A 12,463-nucleotide genomic window follows, 5' to 3' on the forward strand; every position below is an offset into this window, starting at 1 on the left:
GCACGCTTGCGGCACTGGATAAGGAGACGGAGTTACCTTATCTACCAAAGGATTTTCTCCTGGTCTACGCCCCGTACGAGATAAAATACGTCTACAAGTTCCTGCTGGTGTACCTGCAGCTAGACCCAGACATCCAAGACTGTCTACCATGCACCGAGTGCGACAAGGATATGTCGTCCGTGTCCGACACGCCGCACATGAAATCGCGGTGCAAGAAGCGACGAGATGCGTGGCAGCGGCAGCAGCAGCCTAGCTCCTGAGTGCCAGGGGTCACAGCTGCAAGCATCCAGACGTCCCGGTCTCCGTCAAGGCCAGCCTCACAGCCTTGTAGTGTCAGCTCTCCGGCCTCGCAGCGCCATCCTCGCAGAGCCAGCATCTTAGTCACGTCACTCTAGCCTCGCCGTATGTGTAACTGTGAGTAAAGACAATATGACACTCTTTCTTGTCAACGTCCAGTGCCTTACGTCCCAAAAGGGACCTATAGTGAAACAACTGTCCGTGACGTCCGTCATTGGCGGTGACGAAGTCAAGACTAGCGAATACATCTTTAAACCACCGTGTGACTGGACTAAGCTAGACAGATTCTCTCAACGCGAGAACCGTCGTCTAACCTATGAAGTGAACGGACTCTCGTGGAATGAAGGTGATGTGGACTATGAACAACTTACATCTGTGCTACGTGATCTCGTCGAGCCGGAAGACGACGCTGTTTACGTCCGTGGTAATGAACAGAAACGTATTGTGAGTGATTTGTGTAGTGCCAATGTAATTGACCTACGTAAACAAGGCAACTGTCCTGACTTCAACAAACTGTTAAAGATGTACAGAAACCAAATTGAAAAGTGTGATAAATTTTATAATGGTTTCCACTGTGCACATTGTAATAGTCAGTTACTGAAGCTGTGGCTCTATGAACATCCTTATTACTACAGTGATGTTTAATTTTTTTATTCCTTATTGCAATTGTAAATAATGTTTCCAATGTCATCGACTGATGTGAGGGGTGACGGAATTATATAAATAAAATATATATAAACCAATGTATTTATCTGTTTTCTTTTCACCTTAATTTCATTGTATTTTTTTTGTAAAGTCTATTACTTATTCTCTTTCGGAAAAAATTAAAATATAATAATCACTATTACTGTTTCCAACAATTTTCATTCCAAACATACATTATAAAAAAAAATTTCTCAAGAAAAAATAAATCAGCAAATAAAAAAACAAGGGTATTAGTATTATAGAAATAAAACTCAAAAAAATTTTTTACATATATATTTTCGTTAACATATACATTTAATTATATCCATATTTTATTTGACATGTATGCATGTGTGTAGATTCGCAGGTCTCTTCCTCTCTCTCCCAGCAGCCCACGCTCGCCCCGTCGTCGTCTCTCTCTCCATCTCACCAGCTCCCCGCCCCACACCGAATCTCTCCATCTCAGCAACTGCTCACCTGCTAAATACTTAAACAGAATATTAGTAACCAAACAAAAAGCTTGCATCGCAGCTCTCTGTGTTCGGAACGGGCTTGAGACCGACACCGCTAAACAGGCTGGTCGCGCACAAGCCCCTTGCCTCCATATGCAATATACGTCACATATGTAGTCAAGTACTTATGAACAACGTCTCTATTTAGCCGTGGCCCATTACAACGATGCAAGCCTACCAGAAAGAACTACCACATGATACAATGACACAAAGCACGTGCTTAAACTAGCATAGGAACACATAGCAACGCTGAAATTGCCCAGTAACAACGATGTATCAACGCCGAAATCTTGCATGTCATCGACTGCGGAACCCAGCGGCGTAACAGTCCAGCGTTGACACACAACGCCGAAATCTTGCATGCCAACGACTGTGGAACCCAGCGGCGTAAGTCCAGCGGTGACACACAACGCCGAAATCTTGCATGCCAACGACTGTGGAACCCAGCGGCGTAACAGTCCAGCGGTGACACACAACGCCGAAATCTTGCATGCCAACGACTGTGGAACCCAGCGGCGTAACAGTCCAGCGGTGACACACAACGCCGAAATCTTGCATGCCAACGACTGTGGAACCCAGCGACGTAACAGTCCAGCGTTGACACACAACGCCGAAATCTTGCATGACAACGACTGCGGAACCCAGCGGCGTAACAGTCCAGCGGTGACACACAACGCCGTAATCTTGCATGCCAACGACTGTGGAACCCAGCGACGTAACAGTCCAGCGTTGACACACAACGCCGAAATCTTGCATGACAACGACTGCGGAACCCAGCGGCGTAACAGTCCAGCGATGACACCATCGACAAGACACCATCGATGTAAGGAGCCCAACGTCATGACCCCATCGATGATAGGAGCCCATCGTAGTGACCCCATCAACATGACACCATCGATGTTAGGAGCCCATCGGCTTGACACCAACGGCGTAAGGAGCCCATCGATGCATAAAAAAAACACATTGGTGTAAAAAAAAGCATTGGTGTAAAACGCATGAGTGTAAAACGCATCGGTGTAAAGCGCATCAGTGTAAAACGCATCGGTGTAAAGCGCATCAGTGTAAAATGCAAGAGTGTAAAACGCATCGGTGTAAAACGCATCAGTGTAAAACGCATGAGTGTAAAAAAACGTATCGGTGTAAAAAAACGCATCAGTGTAAAAAAAAAATCTTGCATCACAAACCAACGTAGGTGCATAAAACCACCACTTCCATCCCAACCAACCAACCAAGAAAATGCAGCATCGCAAACAACGAGGATGCTTAAAACCAACCAACCACCATCCCAACCAACCAACCAAAAGACATAGCACCACAAACAACGAGGATGCATAAAACCACCACGGCCAACCCAACCAACCAACCAAAAGACATAGCATCGCAAACAACGAGGATGCATAAAACCACCACTGCCATCCCAACCAACCAACCAAGAGGGCGCAGCACCACAAATTAACGTAGGTGCATAAAACCACCACTTCCATCCCAACCAACCAACCAAGAAAATGCAGCACCACAAAAACATCGTAGGTGCATAAAACCACCACTTCCATCCCAACCGACCAACCAAGAAAATGCAGCACCACAAATCAACATAGGTGCATAAAACCACAACTTCCATCCCAACCAACCAACCAAGAAAATGCAGCACCACAAATTAACGTAGGTGCATAAAACCACCACTTCCATCCCAACCAACCAACCAAGAAAATGTAGCACCACAAAAACATCGTAGGTGCATAAAACCACCACTTCCATCCCAACCAACCAACCAAAAAACGCAGCACCACAAAACATCATAGGTGCATAAAACCACCACTTCCAACCCAACCAACCAACCAAATAAGCACCATGAAACAGTGTGTAGGTGCATGAACAAAACGAATCGCACCACGAAACAGTGTGGAGTGCAAGAAATCAAGGAAAAATAGCACCAGAAGGCCAAAAATCTAGGTGTAAAAAAACAAACAAAAAAAGCACCACGAAAGAGTGTGGGTGCAACATAATTACAACGAGCGGACTCAGGAAACCAACGATGAAAAATCCATCGACGAAGGCTATGTACACCAAATCAACAGAGACATGGGTGGCTACCAAGTGGCAAACACTAGTCCCATACTCGTACATCACGGTACAGATTCCCGTCAGGGTCTTCTTCTCGGCTACCACAGCAAAAGCCTGGGACCCCGACAGAGAATCCTGCGCGAAACGTACGAGCACAGACACCAGTTTCAACATTTCATGTTATTTGTTCAGTTGCTTTTTTCGTGGAAGGAAAAAAATTCATTTTTCCATAAATACTGCGGTATGGTTAAAATAACATTAACCATTGTATCCATATGGTAATGTGTGTATACCATCATCGCATATTATGCGTTTATCATCGTGCCATGAGAGTGATATTTTATTCGAGCATTCTGTGTATAATGTCATTTGGTGCGACCGTATGGACCGGACTTGCGCGCGCTTTGTTGCGTGTTCCTCCAGGACCTCGAGGAAATCTTCAAATGTAATTTTATTTTTTACCACGCACTTTTGTATTCCTTTTGCTCTCTTTGTAATCGTTTCCCCATATCTGTATGTATATAGCTTTGCTCGGAGGCCGACAAACTCCTCCATCGTCACCCCATTGCACTCGTCCTTGAATTTGCCCACCACTTTTTTATTGGTGGGCGAGTAGCAGGGGTGACCAATGGGATACGCGCTCGTGTCAAACACGCTCATGAGCGCAGAGTCGTCGGCCAGGTCCTGGTAGAAATTGCGCGTCTTGATTTCGTAGATGAAACTGTCCGTATCCATGTACGCCAGCGAAATGTTGTCCTTATAACTTGTCTTCATCACATCATAGTGGAAATTATACATGAGCGTTTTGGACAAGTCCAGGACCGAGAACCCCGCATATATAGGGCGGTCAAGATATATTTTCTCATGTTGGAGTTTTATTAACGATAGGTCTTCGTCCAAAATGGTTCGGTCCTGGAACGCTGGCTTGGCAATCACTTTTCGGAGCCTTGCCTCGCTGCATACGAGCTCCATACGCTGCCGCTTGAATTTATTTTCCATGAGCTTGCCAAAGCAGGAGTTATTTGCCAGCTTGAAGAATTCCTTCTCGAAATCATTTGTAGCATGTTGTCTCATAATCGTATTTTTTTCAATATAGGACTTCATCCACGCACGCTGCTCAAATTGAAGTACTCTATGAATTTTCTTTATTTGCAGTCCGTGCTGGAGAGCTTGCTTCAGGTTTCTATAATGAATGATGTAATTTTCCTTATGCTCGAGAGTTGTCATTAATTTAGTTTGTCTCGAGCCAGGCGGGCACTGGCTGACGGGCAGGAACGGCAGGTCCTTATGTTCCTCGTGGAGGGCAGACGGATACTCTACATCAACTTCTAGGATGTACCCCATCCGCCCCTCGTCAGGTATCGTCATCACGTCGATATCGGCGCCCACCCACCTGAAGCTTCTGACTGGCAGCGGCAGCGACATGGCCCATCCGTAGAGGTTGTTGGCGTTCAGATAGAGTATGTGCTTCGATGACTGGCTGGGATCGTAGGTGCGGGGAAGGCAGACGTTGTTGGCCTTACAGTGATGCTTCACTACTTGTGCCACCCCACCCCTGATCCCAGCTTCGATGAACATATACATATCATAATCGGTCATCAGTTCCAGCCGTACCTGCGTCTGTTTCAACATGGCGTCGAACGTGAACCCTGGGGAGCTGACGTAGTGACTGCAGTCAAGCCCGTACGTGTCGAGACAGAGCTGACGAAAGTTCTCGAAAACGTCTGCAAGAAGCAGCACGTCCGTCTTTAAATATACGTCGCTGTACTCGCCCAGGGTCACACAGCCGAACTTGTTCCACACTGCCTGCGCATGACTGTATTCTGCATCACTGATATGGCTGTCATTTAACATATTGTAAAAATCTTCCTTTGCAGGCAGTTGTGGCTCGTCCAGTTTCTCCCAGCTGGAAACATAATCATAGGGGAATATACCCTTTCTCGTGACGAGGGACATTTCTTCTGGTGTGAAATATTTCGAAGTCTCTTTGAATTTGTCGGCTGGCAGGTACGACGCGAGGGACGCCAAACTTCGTGCCATGAACCTGAATGTGTCGATAAACTGTACGGAGAATTTGTTGCCCAGACTTTTCGAAAATGTTATCATTTTTTCCTGCGTGTGGGGGATTATGAATATTTCCTTGTTGTCGTAGCCCAGTTTCTTGATGATAAACTTCTCGTCGTAGCTGAGGTTGTGGAAGTACACAACAAGCTTCTTGGGCCGCCTGCGCAGAAGATTGCAGCTGTTGCATGCGGCACCAAGGTACTTTCCACTGAAGTGGCCGTGGTCCTTGACTTTATAGTTATCAGTCGTAAATACTGTATTACAGTAGCAACACTGATGGGCTGCGGCGAATCTGGCATTCTCTTGAGCCGTCAGCGGCGTCATGGGCAGGCTGGTCTGGTATATTTCCTTCACCTGATTCCCAATATCGACTATATCCTCCACGAATTTTGCTTCAGCATCGGGCCCCCTGTATAGCATCGGCTCTTGTGGCAGCGAGGCGGTGAGCGTGGCTGGGATCACGCTATTGTCGACCTTTACATATATGCAATAACTGTATGCTTCATGTTTTTGATATGCATAGGTGCCTGATTGCTGGTGTTCCCGTGGCAGCCCTCCAGCCTTCGACATCGGGAGCCCTCCAGCCTTCGACATCGGGAGCCGTCCAGCCCTCGACATCGGGAGCCTGCCAGCTTGTGTCATCTCAGTTATGTGCACCGTCACCAGGGAATGGGTGTGCATACTGTGGCAAAGGTTTTACCAATACCCAAAATGCCAGACGGCATGAGCGCATCTGCGCAGCTAATCCTGGCTGTAATACAGCAAGCCAATGTCATATCTGCGGTATGACAATAAGCCGCAAGGACAGTTTGGCCCGCCATATGAGAACGTGTGAGGGCACCGTCGAGCACAGCACAGGCTCGAGGTGCATTCACTGCGGGCAGCAATTTGAACATCGCCACCATGCCAGACGCCACGAGAAGAGCCAGTGCCTATTCAACCCTGAGCGCATTGCATTTACATGCACTACATGCCAGGGCGAGTTTACCCGCAAAGACAATCTATTGACGCACATCAAGACGTGCAAGGGTCTGGCTCCCAAGAGACGGTGCGTAGACGTGACCTCCGGCCTGCAACAGCCCGGCCCCAGCACTCGTCCGCAATACGTGGCGAGTGTGCCCGACCAGGCACAGCGAGACTTGGAGGCGCAAGCGCCTGACCAGGCTCAGGTTGACTTGGAGGCAGGTGGTTCCGGGTTCGTTGAGGCGGAGAGTGCATTCCGTCGCAACCTAAAGACCTTAGTGGCAGTCAACAATGGTGCGACCAAAGACATTTGCACGTACCTGGGCGAAATGAAAAATAACATGATAAATCGCATTTCCCAGGAAGTACGTGAAAATGGCCCAGTGAAGTTCAATGTATGGCTTGAATGCGATTATGCCAAGCCCGCTCCCTTCGATGAAGGTGTAGACAAGAGGGCGTTCAAGACGAAGAATGTACCCATCTACGAAGAGAGCGACATTGAAGAGGCAGTAACAGAATGCATTGCGAAAATATGTAGGGAGGAGGAGGACTACGTCAGCAAGGGATCCGGGTGGACTCTGTCTGCAGTAAAGAAAATTCAGCTCTGCTTCAACAAGTTAGTACCTCTTCGAGTCTCCTCCTACATTGATCTGCCTGCTGTCATCAAGAACCGTGAAGCATGCATAAATCCCATGAACCTGGAAGACAACGAGTGCTTCAAGTGGGCCATACTGGCGCGATACGTGGAGGGGGTGAGTCCTCAACGTGTCGACAAGCGCTACCACGACCTGGGGGAAAATTTGATTTTTCAGGACTCGAGTTCCCTACCCCCCTCCACCAAATAAAAGTGTTTGAGCGAAACAACAAAGGAGTGTCTGTCAACGTCTACAACATTGACGAGAACGACAAGATCGCGCCAGTGCATGTGGGGAAGGAGGAAAAGCAACATCATTTCGACCTCCTGCTTCTGTCGAACGAAGATAGTAACTCTCATTTCTGCTATATTAAGAACTTCTCAAGACTCGTCAGGCCTCAGATCACAGCCCACAAAGAGAAAATCAATGTCTGCAAGAGATGCTTCACGTACTACGATGACCAGCACCGAGTTTCAGGACTGTCAGGGCAGCAGTGTCTCGACGCGCACAGAAAGTTCTGCAACACCCATGCTCCCGTACACGTCGAGATGCCTAAAGCTGACAAGAATGGCAAGCCAACTGTCATGGAATTCAAAAATTACCACCACATGACCAAGATGCCCATCGTCGTTTATGCAGATTTTGAAGCCCTGCTAGTACCCATCTCATCATGCCAGCCGGACCCCCAGCAATCAGGCACCTATGCATATCAAAAACATGAAGCATACAGTTATTGCATATATGTAAAGGTCGACAATAGCGTGATCCCAGCCACGCTCACCGCCTCGCTGCCACAAGAGCCGATGCTATACAGGGGGTCCGATGCTGAAGCAAAATTCGTGGAGGATATAGTCGATATTGGGAATCAGGTGAAGGAAATATACCAGACCAGCCTGCCCATGACGCCGCTGACGGCTCAAGAGAATGCCAGATTCGCCGCAGCCCATCAGTGTTGCTACTGTAATACAGTATTTACGACTGATAACTATAAAGTCAAGGACCACGACCACTTCAGTGGAAAGTACCTTGGTGCCGCATGCAACAGCTGCAATCTTCTGCGCAGGCGGCCCAAGAAGCTTGTTGTGTACTTCCACAACCTCAGCTACGACGAGAAGTTTATCATCAAGAAACTGGGCTACGACAACAAGGAAATATTCATAATCCCCCACACGCAGGAAAAAATGATAACATTTTCGAAAAGTCTGGGCAACAAATTCTCCGTACAGTTTATCGACACATTCAGGTTCATGGCACGAAGTTTGGCGTCCCTCGCGTCGTACCTGCCAGCCGACAAATTCAAAGAGACTTCGAAATATTTCACACCAGAAGAAATGTCCCTCGTCACGAGAAAGGGTATATTCCCCTATGATTATGTTTCCAGCTGGGAGAAACTGGACGAGCCACAACTGCCTGCAAAGGAAGATTTTTACAATATGTTAAATGACAGCCATATCAGTGATGCAGAATACAGTCATGCGCAGGCAGTGTGGAACAAGTTCGGCTGTGTGACCCTGGGCGAGTACAGCGACGTATATTTAAAGACGGACGTGCTGCTTCTTGCAGACGTTTTCGAGAACTTTCGTCAGCTCTGTCTCGACACGTACGGGCTTGACTGCAGTCACTACGTCAGCTCCCCAGGGTTCACGTTCGACGCCATGTTGAAACAGACGCAGGTACGGCTGGAACTGATGACCGATTATGATATGTATATGTTCATCGAAGCTGGGATCAGGGGTGGGGTGGCACAAGTGGTGAAGCGTCACTGTAAGGCCAACAACGTCTGCCTTCCCCGCACCTACGATCCCAGCCAGTCATCGAAGCACATACTCTATCTGGACGCCAACAACCTCTACGGATGGGTCATGTCGCTGCCGCTGCCAGTCAGAAGCTTCAGGTGGGTGGGCGCCGATATCGACGTGATGACGATACCTGACGAGGGGCGGATGGGGTACATCCTAGAAGTTGATGTAGAGTATCCGTCTGCCCTCCACGAGGAACATAAGGACCTGCCGTTCCTGCCCGTCAGCCAGTGCCCGCCTGGCTCGAGACAAACTAAATTAATGACAACTCTCGAGCATAAGGAAAATTACATCATTCATTATAGAAACCTGAAGCAAGCTCTCCAGCACGGACTGCAAATAAAGAAAATTCATAGAGTACTTCAATTTGAGCAGCGTGCGTGGATGAAGTCCTATATTGAAAAAAATACGATTATGAGACAACATGCTACAAATGATTTCGAGAAGGAATTCTTCAAGCTGGCAAATAACTCCTGCTTTGGCAAGCTCATGGAAAATAAATTCAAGCGGCAGCGTATGGAGCTCGTATGCAGCGAGGCAAGGCTCCGAAAAGTGATTGCCAAGCCAGCGTTCCAGGACCGAACCATTTTGGACGAAGACCTATCGTTAATAAAACTCCAACATGAGAAAATATATCTTGACCGCCCTATATATGCGGGGTTCTCGGTCCTGGACTTGTCCAAAACGCTCATGTATAATTTCCACTATGATGTGATGAAGACAAGATATAAGGACAACATTTCGCTGGCGTACATGGATACGGACAGTTTCATCTACGAAATCAAGACGCGCAATTTCTACCAGGACCTGGCCGACGACTCTGCGCTCATGAGCGTGTTTGACACGAGCGCGTATCCCATTGGTCACCCCTGCTACTCGCCCACCAATAAAAAAGTGGTGGGCAAATTCAAGGACGAGTGCAATGGGGTGACGATGGAGGAGTTTGTCGGCCTCCGAGCAAAGCTATATACATACAGATATGGGGAAACGATTACAAAGAGAGCAAAAGGAATACAAAAGTGCGTGGTAAAAAATAAAATTACATTTGAAGATTTCCTCGAGGTCCTGGAGGAACACGCAACAAAGCGCGCGCAAGTCCGGTCCATACGGTCGCACCAAATGACATTATACACAGAATGCTCGAATAAAATATCACTCTCATGGCACGATGATAAACGCATAATATGCGATGATGGTATACACACATTACCATATGGATACAATGGTTAATGTTATTTTAACCATACCGCAGTATTTATGGAAAAATGAATTTTTTTCCTTCCACGAAAAAAGCAACTGAACAAATAACATGAAATGTTGAAACTGGTGTCTGTGCTCGTACGTTTCGCGCAGGATTCTCTGTCGGGGTCCCAGGCTTTTGCTGTGGTAGCCGAGAAGAAGACCCTGACGGGAATCTGTACCGTGATGTACGAGTATGGGACTAGTGTTTGCCACTTGGTAGCCACCCATGTCTCTGTTGATTTGGTGTACATAACCTTCGTCGATGGATTTTTCATCGTTGGTTTCCTGAGTCCGCTCGTTGTAATTATGTTGCACCCACACTCTTTCGTGGTGCTTTTTTTGTTTGTTTTTTTACACCTAGATTTTTGGCCTTCTGGTGCTATTTTTCCTTGATTTCTTGCACTCCACACTGTTTCGTGGTGCGATTCGTTTTGTTCATGCACCTACACACTGTTTCATGGTGCTTATTTGGTTGGTTGGTTGGGTTGGAAGTGGTGGTTTTATGCACCTATGATGTTTTGTGGTGCTGCGTTTTTTGGTTGGTTGGTTGGGATGGAAGTGGTGGTTTTATGCACCTACGATGTTTTTGTGGTGCTACATTTTCTTGGTTGGTTGGTTGGGATGGAAGTGGTGGTTTTATGCACCTACGTTAATTTGTGGTGCTGCATTTTCTTGGTTGGTTGGTTGGGATGGAAGTGGTGGTTTTATGCACCTATGTTGATTTGTGGTGCTGCATTTTCTTGGTTGGTCGGTTGGGATGGAAGTGGTGGTTTTATGCACCTACGATGTTTTTGTGGTGCTGCATTTTCTTGGTTGGTTGGTTGGGATGGAAGTGGTGGTTTTATGCACCTACGTTAATTTGTGGTGCTGCGCCCTCTTGGTTGGTTGGTTGGGATGGCAGTGGTGGTTTTATGCATCCTCGTTGTTTGCGATGCTATGTCTTTTGGTTGGTTGGTTGGGTTGGCCGTGGTGGTTTTATGCATCCTCGTTGTTTGTAGTGCTATGTCTTTTGGTTGGTTGGTTGGGATGGTAGTTGGTTGGTTTTAAGCATCCTCGTTGTTTGCGATACTGCATTTTCTTGGTTGGTTGGTTGGGATGGAAGTGGTGGTTTTATGCACCTACGTTGGTTTGTTTTGCAAGATTTTTTTTTTACACTGATGCGTTTTTTTACACCGATACGTTTTTTTACACTCATGCGTTTTACACTGATGCGTTTTACACCGATGCGTTTTACACTCTTGCATTTTACACTGATGCGCTTTACACCGATGCGTTTTACACTCTTGCGTTTTACACTGATGCGCTTTACACCGATGCGTTTTACACTCATGCGTTTTACACCAATGCTTTTTTTTACACGTATGTGTTTTTTTTATGCATCGATGGGCTCCTTACGCCGTTGGTGTCAAGCCGATGGGCTCCTAACATCGATGGTGTCATGTTGATGGGGTCACTACGATGGGCTCCTATCATCGATGGGGTCATGACGTTGGGCTCCTTACATCGATGGTGTCTTGTCGATGGTGTCATCGCTGGACTGTTACGCCGCTGGGTTCCGCAGTCGTTGTCATGCAAGATTTCGGCGTTGTGTGTCAACGCTGGACTGTTACGTCGCTGGGTTCCACAGTCGTTGGCATGCAAGATTACGGCGTTGTGTGTCACCGCTGGACTGTTACGCCGCTGGGTTCCGCAGTCGTTGTCATGCAAGATTTCGGCGTTGTGTGTCAACGCTGGACTGTTACGTCGCTGGGTTCCACAGTCGTTGGCATGCAAGATTTCGGCGTTGTGTGTCACCGCTGGACTGTTACGCCGCTGGGTTCCGCAGTCGTTGTCATGCAAGATTTCGGCGTTGTGTGTCAACGCTGGACTGTTACGTCGCTGGGTTCCACAGTCGTTGGCATGCAAGATTTCGGCGTTGTGTGTCACCGCTGGACTGTTACGCCGCTGGGTTCCACAGTCGTTGGCATGCAAGATTTCGGCGTTGTGTGTCACCGCTGGACTGTTACGCCGCTGGGTTCCACAGTCGTTGGCATGCAAGATTTCGGCGTTGTGTGTCACCGCTGGACTTACGCCGCTGGGTTCCACAGTCGTTGGCATGCAAGATTTCGGCGTTGTGTGTCAACGCTGGACTGTTACGCCGCTGGGTTCCGCAGTCGATGACATGCAAGATTTCGGCGTTGATACATCGTTGTTACTGGGCAAT

This window comes from Bacillus rossius (assembly GCF_032445375.1).
Source record: "Bacillus rossius redtenbacheri isolate Brsri chromosome 9 unlocalized genomic scaffold, Brsri_v3 Brsri_v3_scf9_1, whole genome shotgun sequence".
Lineage (NCBI taxonomy): Eukaryota > Metazoa > Arthropoda > Insecta > Phasmatodea > Bacillidae > Bacillus > Bacillus rossius.